This window comes from Hyposmocoma kahamanoa, unplaced genomic scaffold (assembly GCF_003589595.1).
Source record: "Hyposmocoma kahamanoa isolate Upper Pololo Valley unplaced genomic scaffold, ASM358959v1 76, whole genome shotgun sequence".
NCBI classification, from domain to species: Eukaryota; Metazoa; Arthropoda; class Insecta; order Lepidoptera; family Cosmopterigidae; genus Hyposmocoma; species Hyposmocoma kahamanoa.
The window spans coordinates 11,047,044-11,062,549 of NW_020653900.1; the positions used below are offsets into that span (position 1 = coordinate 11,047,044).

General features: G+C 36.1%; 1 protein-coding gene across 2 annotated transcripts in view; it reads right to left on the reverse strand.

The window, feature by feature from the left end:
* Positions 1 to 15,506, reverse strand: part of LOC113232365 — a 130,940-nt gene that overhangs the window by 63,630 nt on the left and 51,804 nt on the right. The gene's annotated exons all lie outside the window — the stretch shown is intronic.

A 15,506-nucleotide genomic window follows, 5' to 3' on the forward strand; every position in this document is an offset into this window, starting at 1 on the left:
CCCAATGCGATAGTCTGGAAAATATAATTAATATTTGCAAGTAGATAATTATTATTTATCTAAGTTATAACTACAGAGGACACGTAAATATGTCCATCTCATTATCAATCAAGTTCACGATCCGTGTTGAGCGTATAGTCCTACTGCAAGTCGTGCGCCTCGTGGTCAGCTACACGCCTGTCCATAACAGTTGCAGTGCCACTCAGAGCTCTATCCCAAAGATATGAGGTGTACTACCTCTGCGACTATCATCCTTAGACTTAACTTGAAAAGTCAAGCGTGCCTGTAATTTCACCAGCACCCTTATCCTTCAAAACCGAAACATAGTAATGCCCACATTAATGATTGGCGGCAGAAATAGGTAAGGTTATCCGCATTAGCAAAACAAGTCCTTGCTTGTAGCTTGTTTTTAAAAGTTTATTTTGGTGAAATCTTCAGTGTCTAATCTATCAGTGCATTTTTTTACATTGCGCCACTAGAATTACTTCAAAATCTAATTCCAGTTTCCTAGGCGAGTAATTTTATCTTACGATGCAGTCAAAGCATTTTCGGAAATTTGGATTTTGAAAAGTAATTAATTAAATATTTTGTGGTTTCAAACACCCTATTCCGACCATTGGTTATTAGAGTGATTTAAATGGCAACACTGAGTCGGAAATGTATTTGATTCCAATAATTGCTATTGATGGTTGTGTCTTTTGTTTTAGTTGACATCGACGAAATTGTACGCCTAAGTCACATTTTTTTAAAGTGCCAATTTGCACTCTATGTAAAGAACGTAAAGGAATAAAACCGAATGAAATAGAAAAAATCTGTTAGTGCCAATAACTCCCAAGGAAAGACGGCAAACAAACAAAACAATCAACTCTATGATAGAAACAATAGAATCGTTTGTATGGAAATTAATGTTGCGAGGGAGCTTTGACTACTTATCATCCATTGTTAATTTTATGTAAATTCTGAGGTGCTGTATTATCATTCAACCACCTGTTTAAATGCTTGAATATTTTGTCTACAGGTTTTTAGCCGACTTCAAAAAAGGAGGAGGTTCTCAATTCGAATGTATTTTTTTATTTCTGTTTACGCGATTACTTCGATATTTGTGGACCGATATCCACAATCTATTTCTATTATTATTTTTTAAACACACTCATAGACCCGCATTAGGGAAATTCGCGAAATTAACAAACCCGAAAAAGAAAAATTTTAAAGTCGATTTTTTTATAAAAAAAAATAGTTATTTCTTGTACGACCTTAGACACGATACCTACGATACTTAGACGACCAAGTCGCGCGCGTGACGTTAAGCATCACTCCTACCCATAATAGTTGCAGTGCTTTAAATAGCAAAGATCTTAGGGGCACTGCCACTGCGCCTGTCACCCGGAGATAAATTCCATGTGCCTGGAATTTCACCAGCACCCTGCAGTAATGATCACACATTCACAAATAAACATGGTGGCAGTACGTCTCTGGACGAACTGTTTCACAAAGAGCTCTACTGCTACAAAAAAATACAATGTGCAAAAAAATTCCGATCACATCACACGTAACTTACGAAAATGTATTTACGTCACAGCACAACATGAAATTCAAAATCGTATTATGTAAGTAACTTTATTCCATTCGTAAATTACATCAACTCATGACGATATTGTACGAAAGCGCCACCAACACCAACTCTAACATGGCCATATTTTCAAAAATTTCTTTTCTTTTCTTTCTGCAGAATATAGGAGTTATCTGCTGGTAACCTTGACTACACCTACGGACAAAAAGGCGAACTTAATGCACTTTCACTAGAAACAAAGACTAGTAAAGAAATGAACTAAGTACTTAAGTACACTATTTTTTTAACAGGACGTTATTGACGCACAATAACTTGGCAAGGAAAACAGCTTAAACAAAGATAAATGTAAACAAACAATAATAATATATACCAATTTGAGTGCGAATAAATAAATATAAAATTAAAAAAAACTAGTCTTTGTTTAATAGAGACCAACTATGTAGTTGCTTTCGAACCTAGAAATGGCATCACTATTTCGTCTAGAAAATCTTGAAGAAATTCATTATTTAAAATGTTTATTTATTTATTGAAAGATACAAAATTAATTTAACACGAAACAATTTTAGAAATAAATATACATACGTTCACCGTACAAGGTGCTAAGTCGATACAGGTGATACAGCACTAAATATTTAGAGTCAGCCAATGAGATACAAAGACTAATCTAAAATAATAATAATAAACAATTGAAAATGTAAAATTACAGCAATAATTGATTATAAAGGATGAAAATTAGTCTTCTCGTCACCCATATCGCAAAGTTTTAAAACAAAGGTTTTCAATCAGTCCGTTCTACCTGTTATGACATACGGAGCTGAGACGTGGACGCTCACGATACGGTTAGTTCACCAGTTGAAAATCGCTCAGCAAGCTATGGAACGAGCTATGCTCGGAGTTTCTTTGAAGGACAAGGCACGAGGTTGTCCGACAGAGAACTAAGGTCGTCGACATAGCTGGTAGAATAAGCAAGCTGAAGTGGCAGTGGGCTGGCCCTATCTGTCGAAGAACCGATAACCGATGGAGGAAGTGATTTCTTGAGTGGAAACCGCGGCTCGGCAAACGTAGTGTAGGACGCCCCATGGCCAGGTGGAGAGTGACGATTTGCGAAAGGCTGCTTTGAAGAGAGCCAGTGCCTCTGGCAACGATATGTTAAGGATCTGCCTAAGTTGACAAGTCCCAGGCGCCTGTAATTTCACTAGCACCCTTCAAAGCCGAATGCTCACATTAGTGCTAGCCGGCAGAAATCGATAAGTTGGCAGTTCTTCCCTGTAGGGCTAGCACGAAAAGGTGCGACTTGCGCGAGAGCAACTGCATCCGTGGCCGAACGGTTACCATGCCAGACTGTCACGCAGAGGTCCCAGGTTCTATTCCCGGGCCGGAAGAAATATTTGTATGACCTACATTTATTTCTCTCGTGAGTTTGGGTGTAATTTGGGTTAGGGTTTCCCTAGTGCAAAGCTATGTTGAGTGTGTGCATTATTCTCGCATAGAGATCTCGCGCTTTATTTCGCTTTCGCGCAATTCGCGCCCCATCGTGCTAGCCCTACTGGACGAACTCTTTCACAGGTGCTCTACTGCTACTAAACGTGGTTGTGTCTAAACCGTGAATTACAGAATGAATTATTTAACAAAGGAGCAACTCTAAAGTTTACCTAAATTAGATACCACAATTATTACAGTCTTAAAGGAATACAGTATAAAGTTTACGTATTATGCTACGTGTAAGCGTAAATAGATAAAATCTCAAGTTCCCCTATTTTAACCCTGAGGTCTTTAAATTGATTAATTGGGACATCGTTCGTCCAATAAAGACAATTTTAAATGTCACGCTAATTCGTGCGTTTAAACTGATGAGGATACAAATAATGCATTATAAAACGTAGGCATTATTATAGTAAATGACGTAAAAATGTAATAAATAATAATGAATTTAAAGTTTATTGAATATCACGATTTTTTACCACCATAATAAATAATGAATGATTGAATGGTGATATTTATTTGCTTAAAATATTTAAAAAAGGTGTAAAAGTACACATAATAAAACAGTCCTAATATTTTACTGACATTGGCATGCAAATGAAGGAAAAAATGGATATCTGCATTCTGGCAGCTAAACAATTCTAAAGCAATTCCTATTAATTATTACGATTATCATAATATTATAGTAGTAAGTTATTGTCATGTCATGAAAATGTCGATAATATAACAATTATAATATTTTACATAAATAAGCTAAGTGATCAAATTTATTGAGATTTATGTGTAAAGAAATAGATATTTTTTACCCTTAGCCATGACTTCAGATTACGTTTACATAGAAGATTTTTATTCGTATATGTAACAGCATACTGGTGAACCCTACACACAAAGTCGCCAAACTTTTTATACCATACTGCATGGCACAAAATTTATACGTAGTGTGTTTGAGTGTTGCTATGTTCCTATGGGGGTGGAATATTCTTTTAAGAGTAAACCCTCTAATAAATAAAGAAAAAAAATTATTACTTATCATTTTTATGTCAGAGGGTAATGCATTAATATCCTCACACATATACATATAATATAATAATCAATTCTTTTTGTGACATTACTCCACTAGTATGTTATAATTATTAATACTTTCATATATTTATAAAAAAAGCCTAAAGATAAAGAAACGAAATGCATAACAATTTACACAAAATCGAAAACAAAAAAAAATCCAGAACGTAAATGTTACAATATGTTCAATGTATCGTATTTTACAAAAGTAATGGAGACACCACTTTCTCTTCAATTTCGTTTCGTCCAAATATAGAATTACAATTGCATGATGCAACGTTTAAACTGCAAAAGCTACCGCGAGACTTAATCGTTTTGAAGCTTAATGTAACAATAATTTTCAACTTTTAAGGTATGAAGTAATTTTCAGAAGCACGAGCAAATGGCCAAGGAACGGCTTGTGGTCCTCCAAATTCCAAAAAAAAAAACCACACACATTTTAACAAAACCATACCATCAAAATTTATTGTATTTAGGTTGAGATTTGTTAAATCATACACCGTGTCCGCCCGTTAAGACTCTTCAAATTTTCAGTTTCGGTGTTTATATTTGTTAACGCACACACTCATATCATTAGAGTAGCCCTGTGTCGCGAGTGCCATGGACACAATTGTCGCTATCGATTTTATATGGCAATTTGCACAGCGCCATTAGCGATGACAAGAAGTATATTTTTGCATACAAACACTTTACGCTGTCTCTAGCGTCACCTGACACCATAAGCTCATAGTAGAGGTAGTCACTGGTAGGAGTGAGAGCACGCAATTTGAATAAAGCGTCGATTACACGGTCCTTAAGGCGACTATGAGCTTCCACATACGATCACGACTTTTATTAATTTCCTGTCTTGGAACGGAACAATAGAAAAGGTAATTGCTGGCGCCATCGCGCGTGTCCAATTTGAATACTGCCTTATCATTTAAAAGCGATGACGATGACGATCATTTAGCGATGCGAAAAGCGAAGCGAAAATTAATTAAAACCAAAATTTAATATTAAAACGCACCTTTCTACAAAACACCGACGATATTTAGAATGCTAAAAAATGTAACAACAACGTTCATATTGGACACATTTACCGGAACGTTTAATCGAAATGAAAGGCTATTTAAGTCTTTTCTTTTTTTTTTCAAATTAAACTTTCTGATATATGTAGCCACTGGTTTGTATGAACATTCCTTCCTCTAAATAATATGTCCATGAGTGCATATTTATTATTACATAGATAGTCGAAATAAAACATAAAAAAATAAATTGAATCCACAAATAACTCGCTTAAATTTAAATAACAAGTGGTCACAATAACTTGTTCGTAAATTTAATTGTCACGTTAATTTATAATCAATAACATAATATCAACCAAAATGCGAATTTTTTTGTTTATGTACCGACAATATATAGAAAATTTGACGAAACGAAAACATTATTCACGCTTCAATTGAATCACACATACATACATCGTACCCCTCATGGAAGAATGGCATAAGTAGAATTACGTCAAACACGTTTGTTGCTCCATTAGATCCAGAAAAATATAACCCACATCCTCTCCAATTGTAGATTAGATACAGAAAAATATCTAATCCAATTGGATAGGATATAGGTTATATTTTGGTGTATCTATTGGAGCAATAAACATGTCAGACGTAATTTCACTTATGCCATTCTTCCATTAGGGGTGCGATACGTTGAAAATAAATTTGTGTATATGAAACTTGAAATGATCTAAAATAGTGTAATTGTTTTTCACAAAAACCAACGTTTAAGCTAAAGGGCCTGACACCATGGCCGTAAGTTACTTTCTTTAGTTTAATTTCCAATGTAGCAATCACGAAGACCTCACAACTCGAATGGATATGTATTCCTGGGGCGCCCTAACAGGGTCATGTTGATACCATTTTAATTTTAAGGTCATTGTGTAATTATTACTGCGATAAATACTTTATCTTTCTAAGTTACTCAGTATCATTTAGGTCCATAGTCTTCCACGCTGACCCAATGCGTTTTAGGGACTTCATACGCGTTCCAAGGATTATGAATTTCTTGTACTTTTTTTAAATATTTGACAACATCACATACATTGCTCTGATCCCAAAGAAAGTAGCTAAAGCGCTTGTGTTACGGAAATCGGAAACAACGACGGTACCACAAACACCCAGACCCGAGACAATATAGAAAAGTTAGTGTGCAAGCCACTCGATCACGGAGGCCGTCATACTGAGCTACAATCGTGTTTGAGTTACTACTCGTAGATATTTCAAATGTAGTTTCAAAACAGCCGGTATATTTAAACGTAGTACTTACGTCTTCATTAGAATCTTATTAATTCAAAATGCAACGTAGAAAGGTGATAAATAAAACGCAGAATATATCAACGATGAAATGCAATTCGTGTACTATCTATCGCGTACGTGGTAATGTAGCTATTAGTTATTGTCACTTCAAGAGCGGTGATGGCCCAGTTGGCGGACGGTTGCTTATCAATTGAGAGGCCGACGGTTCGAATCCCTCAGGCAATATATGAGTAGCAGTAGAGCTCCTTGTGAAAGAGTTCGTCCAGGGTAGTACTGCCTTACCTATTTCTGCCGCCAAGCAGTAATGTCAGCATTACTGTGTGCCGATTTTGAAGGGTAAGGGTGCTGGTGAAATTACAGGCACATGGGACTTGTCAACTTATGTCTCGGGGCGACGGGTGCAGTGATAGTGCCCCTCAGATCTTTGCAATTTAAAGCTCTGAGTGGCACTATAATTGTCATGACAGTCCTGTCAGTTGGGGCGATACCAATCTTGTCAAATTTAACGCTACCAAAACACTGGCAAATCTAATCTCCACAAAACTGAGTCCCTTGACCGATAGCTGACCGTCTTCAGCTAAAATGCAGCCAGAAAACTTGGCATCCTTTTATGATAACAAGTGACGGGATGAACGGGACGTGCGCCTGGTTGTAAGCGACACGCCTATCCATAGCAGTTGCAGTGCCACTCAGATATTCCAATCACAAAGATCTGAAGGGCACTGCGCTTGTCACCCTGAGACGCAGTAATGCTCATATTGATGCTTGGCGGCAGAACTAGGTAAAATGGCAGTACATACATACGTCTCTGGACGAACGTTGTCACAAGGAGCACTACTACTTACCGAAAATTAGTTGCATATGCCATCCGAACGAACTTCACATATTTTTATGACTCGACGGATCGTAAAAAACTGTCTACAATGACAATATTATGTAGATTATAGTTACATCATATTGGGCACTTAAAATAGATGGAAACTCCAGTAGCATTGAAAAAAGACTTCAAAAGGCAGTCGCTAAATTACTGCTATGAACATAGCAGTTGTGGTCAGAGTTTTAAATCGCAAACACTGCCACTGCGCCCGTCACCCGGAGACATAAGTTCACAAGTCCCATGCCCTTCAAAACCGGAACGCAGTAATTAATGCTCACATTACTGCTTGGCGGCAGAAATAGGGAAAAGTGGCAGTACAGAAACTTCCTTGAACGAACTCTTTCACAAAGAGCTCAATTGCTACTCAAGATTATTTTACTGTAATATCGCAATGCTGCGAATATATGCAAAAAGAAATTCCCCAATACATGTGTATTTAATTCTCAAAGGGTATATATCATCGAGGAGAAAGTTTTCCCCCATTCTTTAACAAGAATGTATGGAAATAACGTTCAGTATACCAGATCCAAAATTACATAATATAGTTTTTGAGCAATCAAGCATTGTTTATTAAGCTTAGGTCTGAATATGCAAGGTGGCTCGGATTATAAACAATGTGTAAAAATGCACGCAATCCTACAAGACAAAGTACAAGCAACAATTGTCACGTCAAAAGATCATTGACCCTAGGTGTGTTCAATTGGTGAAGCTAGTTACGGTACGACCAATTTACTAGTGCGGTTAGCTCTTAGACAACGGTACAAGATACCTAACATTATTAGCGGTATATACAAGTTGTTGAATGCGCAAAACCTGGAACGCGGTAATTTCACCATAGAGGTTAGTGTTAATCCAATGTGACTTTTCTTTCTTCGTTCGTCGAAAGGACGCGAAACGGGATTCATTCCTTAGTTTGCCTTATTTACCCTTATTTTCTTCAAAAATGACACCAATACTGAGGTACCCTCTTTCCAACAAAAAAAGAATTAAATCGGTTCACAAATGAGTTATCACGAACATACATACAAAAAATAAAAAAAAATACAAGTCGAATTGACAACCTTCTTTTTTGAAGTCGGTTTAAAATATTCTATATTTCTACCGTCCAATAACTAAAACGCGGCCAAGTGACAAACAATAGAATAGAATAGAATATCGTTTATTGCAACCATGGTATAAATACAGCTGTTACAACATTGACTTACAATTATATGGACGTCGGGTCCGCGCTAAAAAGTGTCCGAACTTATAGGGCGTTAAAATCGTATACAGAGCGTCATTCACGCTTTAAGTCTTCGTTTGTTCGACTGACAGCGAAGCAAGCAAAATTAGACAGTACTGCGATGACATTACAATTTAAATTCAACGTTTTAGCTTTTTCATATTCCTTTACATGTCACTACGTTTAAATAGGTTGACTTGGGACATTTTTTTCGTGGTTTTTGTATTAGACCCGTCGTCCATTCATTTGTAAGTCAATGTGTTACAAGTAAAAAATAGTATGACACCTGCCAGGTATGTCTGGTTATACGTATAGCAAATTGTACTTAGACCTAGTTTGTATTATAATAACTTTTAATAGGTATTCATATCCGCCTTAGACATGTATCTTTGAATTAGGTATTAAATTTAAATATCGGTTATACAAATACATCGAGATCATTTTGCTACAGTAATTTATTTAAAAAAAACTGATTAATATGCTTTTTTTACAAGAAATGTCTTTAGTTTGGAAGTGAATGAATTGTTTTTGTTTAATGTTTTATATTATTAATTATTAGACATTTTGTTGTCAATTTTACAATATAAAAACTTATGCATTTATATTATAAACCTTTTTTAACGACATCTAGAATCAGTTTTGGGAGGACCATTTTGTGCGATATCACGCAATACATGCGATAGATAGGTCATAATTCTCTATTCAACCTTCTAAGGCCCAGCAATATACAGTGGGAAAAGCACTAAACGCCTAATGTGCATTAAAATGTACTAAATATAAATTACATGCTTCAGTTTGCCCAGTAAGCATGGCCTCAGTTTTGTACGAAAAAACCTTTTTTTTTTCTAGATACCCTATGATGAAACAAAATATATAAGCGTTAAATTTGAAAGCGATATTTTCATTATAATAGGTCTGAGTCCCTTCATACAATGTACATTTTAATGTACATGAGGCCTTAGAAGGTTAAAAACAGTCAAAGTTAGTTTCCGACACATCAGAACTTACCTAACTAAAATATCATTAAACAATTTGAATATTCTAAAACTGGGTTATGGTTTTTTTTATGATATCTCAAAAAATTATTTTATCACACAGTGGCGTTTTAGTTTGCAGACGGCAGATTTCACATGAAAAACTACCGAAACCAAAAACAGACGGGTAGATGTACACTAAAAAAATTTATTGAAATAAACAAGATGTAGTTTAAGATGTAATGTAACTTGTTTCCATCTGAGTCCTTTAAGCAAAATGATTGCAGCGACAATTTTTAGTAGCTGTAGAGCTTGTGAAAGAGCTCGTTCAGTAAGTACTTTCACATAACCTTTTTAACGTTTGGATGACCTGTTGGACAGGCGTGTCGCTTACCACTACGCTAACGACTTATTTGTTTGTCCCGTGACTTGTTAAAAAAATTACGAATTCGCCAAACAAGCTAATCTTGTTTGGAATCAGTTTTTTTAGGGTACCTATCTATCAATACTGCCGTCCTAATTAAAAAGAACGCATGTCAAAAATATGAAATTTCCTTTTTTACACTTTTCGGTGGAAATTATATCAATGTATCATATGGACTATCATAAAAAAATTCTTTGTTAGTAATTTATTTTAACAAGTTATTAAGAAAATTATGTCCAAAATCAGTTCATTTCCTAAGCAAGTTGTCGTATGTCCTATATTCCTAAGCAAATACAATTTATACTTTCAGACGTAAGTTGGACCTGCGTCATATTTGCCTATTAATTTTCCTTAAATCGCTAAGTGAAAAAGACGTTATAATTTTTTAGGACAATAGATTTACGCGAGTTCACTCAACCAACTGCAAACAAAAGTTGGTTCTAGTTGATTATCTCGAAGAGGGCCATAGTCCAAGAGATAGCAATGGAATAGAGGAAATGTTACAATTACCGCATTGAGGTAGATTGAGACTTCCTCTGCCCTGCATAGGCACGGATGACTTGTGACGGTAATGCTGGTACACATACAGAAGTATCTCTAGTAGGTTTTGAATATAAACAGATTGATTTACGGTCTCCTCAAATTGATGCAGAGATGCAATAAGGCTCATTACACACGACGCCGTAACAGCTGCAGCGCCGCAGTAGTAGTCACACTTTCATACACCATCACGGACGGCGGCGACGAGAGCTGACGCAATTTTCTACCAATGTACCATTTTATTTGATAACGCTGCGATATAACACTGCAACTTCCTCGGCGCCACGGCGCCGTGTGTAATCAGCAGTGATCGGAATTGAATTGTGCGAGTTAATTTAGCTAAAATAACGTGGACATTCCCTTCTACAAATCCCGAGATTTCTCGGAACTGATTATATTTGAAAAGCGTATTATTTATTGAAATTTGAGTACATTTCCTATTAAATATTTGCTACAAATTATTGTCTAAAAAATAATATTGTAGTTGTGGTTCTTTAGGTACTTACGTATTTAATGTAGACTTCTTCCAAACACTCCAATAAAACGCCGTATTAACCAAACTGATTTATTAAATTATCTATTCCTCCAACAATGTATACTAGAACTTTAAAATATACTCAACAAAATTTGTAACCACAAAATACCGTTATAATTCCTGATCAATCTAACTTTAACATTTGATGAGATACGAATGCATAAATTTTTCTTTCACCTAAGACATTGCCTCGTAAATCCCTTCTTTTTTCAATTCCCGCCATTTTTCGCAAGTAGGGAACTTTAAAAGCAATGTCATTGGCTAGTCGAACCGGTAGATAAAGTGTTCGGACTAATCACAATCAACACCGACACGCCATCTACACGGTAACATTTCGGAAACCTAATAATATCAATTAACAAACTTTTTAAATTAATTTATGGAATAAGCTTATTTACCCTTACAATATTTAAATAAATGATAATGAAAATAATTGTACTATTTTACGATTACATATTTCTTACATTAAATACATTAGCCATTTAAAAAACAAACATGAGACAACCTATATTTTGGAATATTTAGAAAATAAACAATAAAAAAAGAAATTTTATACGCCTTGATGACGAAATACGGTAAGGCTTGGGTCCAGTTAGCTCAGGATTGGGATGCGTGGAGGAATCAGGGGGAGGCCTTTGCCCAGCAATGGGATACATCGGGCTAATTGTAATTAATGACGAAATGGGTATGTCCATACTAAGAAAACATTCATACTCTGGGTAGATTAACTCCCTCAAATCCGATCACTGGTAATTAGCCTAAGTGGGCGAAATTTCAGTGCCAAATTTAATTTCAACACCATGAGCTTTTCGGTGAAAGAGAACATCGTGAGGTAACCTGTATACACCTGCAAAGCAATTCAATGACGGAACGTGTGGGAGTAACAGTCCAAGCCCTCTCATTGTAAGAGGAGACCTGTACTCAATAGTAAAACTGTATAGGCTAACTATTATATTTTTTCTTTGTAGAGAACTGTTGTTGAAAGATCGGCGACAATGATTTTTTAACATAAACCGTTAAAACATTAAAAAAGCGTTTTAAAGCCAATGCAGCTGGTAACCCTATGTCATAAGCATAAGAGAAGAAAAATATTAAAAACATTAATTCACTGGTAAATAGATTCTATTCGATTATTGTACAAAATAATATGTGTATATTAAATACATTCTGTGGCGAATTCAAGTAAATTGCGAACAAGCAACAAATTGAAATTCATAAAGATTTGCACGTGTCGAAAACTTTTACGTCTGTGAAAATAAGCATCAAAATGAATGTAGTTTCATTTCAAACGACTTTCCTTTACCACACACGGCGGAACTGGACGAACAAGTCGTGTACCTGGCATTAAGCGCCACGCCTAGCGCCTGTCCATAGCAGTTGCAGTCATTTGCAATGCCACTCAGCGCTTTGAATCGCAACGACCTGAGCCTATCACCCTGAGACACAAGTTGACAAGTTTCATGTGTCTGTAATTGCACGAAGTCCTTATGCCCGGTGCCTACGGCCCGTGGGTGCACGAGCCTCGCCGTGCGAGCTCGCGCCAACGCGCCGTAGGTAATAGCAGCCCGTGCCGGCGCGGGCTCGCCTGTACAAATAGACGCGGTGAGCTCTACTGCTACATTACACTCGCGTTGATGCTTCTTCTGTATTAGGACTATATAGAGTTTGAGTAGTATGTCACCTTGTTTGCGCTCTCTGTGTCTGCAGTGAGTTCTTCCATAGTGTAGGTGTTTGGTCACGAGGGGTACACCACCCCAGCAGCGTTATTTTATTGACAATAAATAATAATCAATAACATAACATCATCCAAGTAGACATAATAATTAGACGAATAGTGAAAGTGGACCGATCGGGAAAGTAGACCAATTGTACCGAAGGGATAATAGTAATGTGCCAGACAACCACACCTGGTCTCAAACTAGGGAATTCCCTTTCTGAGTGAACGAAATTCACTCTGCGGTACAACCCAGAACACTCAAACCAATGTAGAAAATTCAATTCCCAAATTGCTCCTACCAAAGTGGGACCTCCTAATTCAGCGGCCACGATGCAAACCGCTAGGCCAGCAGAGGTCGTCAGACCAATTGTAACAGAGGCGTTTTCATGGCTTCAAAGATTTTGATCATAATAATTGTTAATTAGACAGTGTAAGATTATAACCACAAATTTTTAAGGATTGGTAACAATGCCGTATATAGTATACAATTTAATTAGAATTCTTATTTTATTAATTATACTTATAATAGTGAATCGACTTAATGCTAAATGAAGTCAATATTAATCATAACTGATTATTAAATGTATACAGAAATTGCAGAAATTTTGATACAAAATTGCACAATCCGTAAACAAAAAATAATCATTTCACTTCATTTCATAATGTTTAAATTCACAGAATTAAATTTCATTCGATTTCCTTTCACATTACAAAAATTATTCCAATCCTTGAGATTACACACTTTGAACTGTAGCGCATAGCGCAATGCAAAACTTATACAAAGATGAAAAACACACGTGATAAGCAAACGTGATTTCACGTTTTAATAAGTAACACGTAATTCATAAAGAGAGGCAATGAGTCACAATGCAGACTCGTGTAATATGCTGCAGTGCACATTGTTTAAAAGTAATATTTTATGCTGAGTGTTCTGAATCAGTACTGTTATTGTATAAGCCACCTGGAGAAAATTAAACGCATGCACGTAATTTATTATTACATTCATATTGATGTTTATTTACAAGTGCCTCGTGTTCATGTTTCGTGTCTTTTGTTTCATGATCATTTTTTTTAAATTTATTAAGGCTTTGGCAAAGCCATCAGCCTTAAGCATGAAGTTTAATTATGTTTCTGTAAATATGGCCGCCACAAAGAGGATAGGCAATTTGAGGCGGCGTGCTTGGATTGACTCGGGATTCCTTAAAACGGGCCGATACGGGTATTTTAGTTCGAGATTCGTATAATTTCGCGTTTTAATCTTCGATTAAGGCACAATAGCACTATCCTGTTCCACTTTAAACTAGATTTCACAAAAAAATTGAAAGTAAAAATAAAAACGACACTTTTCCCTCCAAAAGTTCCAGAGCGAATCTGGTTTCATGATCATATGATCATGAAACAAAAGTTCACTGCGTAGATCTCGTTCTAAATTCAAATTTTCCATATACAATCATGGACCTATTTAGAAGAACACTAAAAATAGGTTGAATTACGACAACAATGATTATCATGAATCGTTGGTCACATGTACCAAGTACAAATATCATTGCATGTACCAGTGCCACTACCATAGCGACGCGTAAAATTTTTGTATACAAAATGTTGTTTCTTCTAAAGACCGCTAGAGGCGCTGTATAATTTGCCATACGCAACTGTGAAGTAATTTACGCGGTCGTTAGCAACAACTGTCACAGTAAACTCGTGGTAGAGGCACAGAAAGTTTAATTTAAAAAAAAAGAAAATTACTCAATCGTTTTTAGATTTCAATTAATCGTTGTTGCCCATCGAGTATATAACCAGAAACAGAGACGAAATAAGGGCCATCCATCCCTGGCAACTCATCAGGTAAATGCGCCTTATATCACTTTTAAATATCAACTCTCGTTTGCGCTATAATCACAAATTGGAAAACTGAAACTATACAGCGCCAACAACTGAAATGTGTGTACGTCTCCGGGTATTCCAAAAATATTCTGTACTTATTGTAATAAAGATAATATCTCAGTATATAATAACAGTGGGGACTGTTTCATTCGGTGGTGTGGGGAAAACAGCAAAACATCTAATTACAAGACATACCGAATCACATTTCATCGGTAATTAAATATTAAATATGCAATTTTAAAATTTTCGTCTATTATAGCAGAGCTCAAGTTAAACTGGTCGATTTGAAATGAACCAATTGACGACACCCGTCAATTGTTTCGAATTCGGGCTGACCAATCGAACCATAGCAATATCTCGACAGTTGCCGATGTTGTTATGGATAAGGAGGGCAGAATATTTAAAGTGTTTTCCCTCCGTGTCCCAATGCCGTGAGACGGCTGCACATACAAATTACAACATAAAAAAAGAAGAACGAGGACGGAAGTGTAGTATTTGCTCTTTTAACGCCTACTTCATTGGCGAATATGGAGTATTTATTCAGACGCCTTGTTTGGAGATAAATTTGGCAATTCTGTACGAAGCCTTGACAAATATGATATGGCGAGGCGTATCCGGTAGTGGACCAGTTCAAAGAAACCAGGTATGGCATAGCATTTGGGTTGTAATGTCAGTAGGTATAAGTATGTTTTTAGATAGCCGGTATCTGTTCCCACCCGTCTCGCCAGGCCTTTATCTAGTTTCAAAGTTACGATGTATTTGCTTAAGGTCTGTATCAGCAACTTTAGAATATTTTTTTTTACTTAAAATCAAAGAAATAAAACATTATTCATTTGAAAAATTGTAGTGATGAAAATAATATTAATAATAATAGCACACACTCATTGCTTCGCACTAGGAAAACCCTAGCGTGTTCATGGCGCCC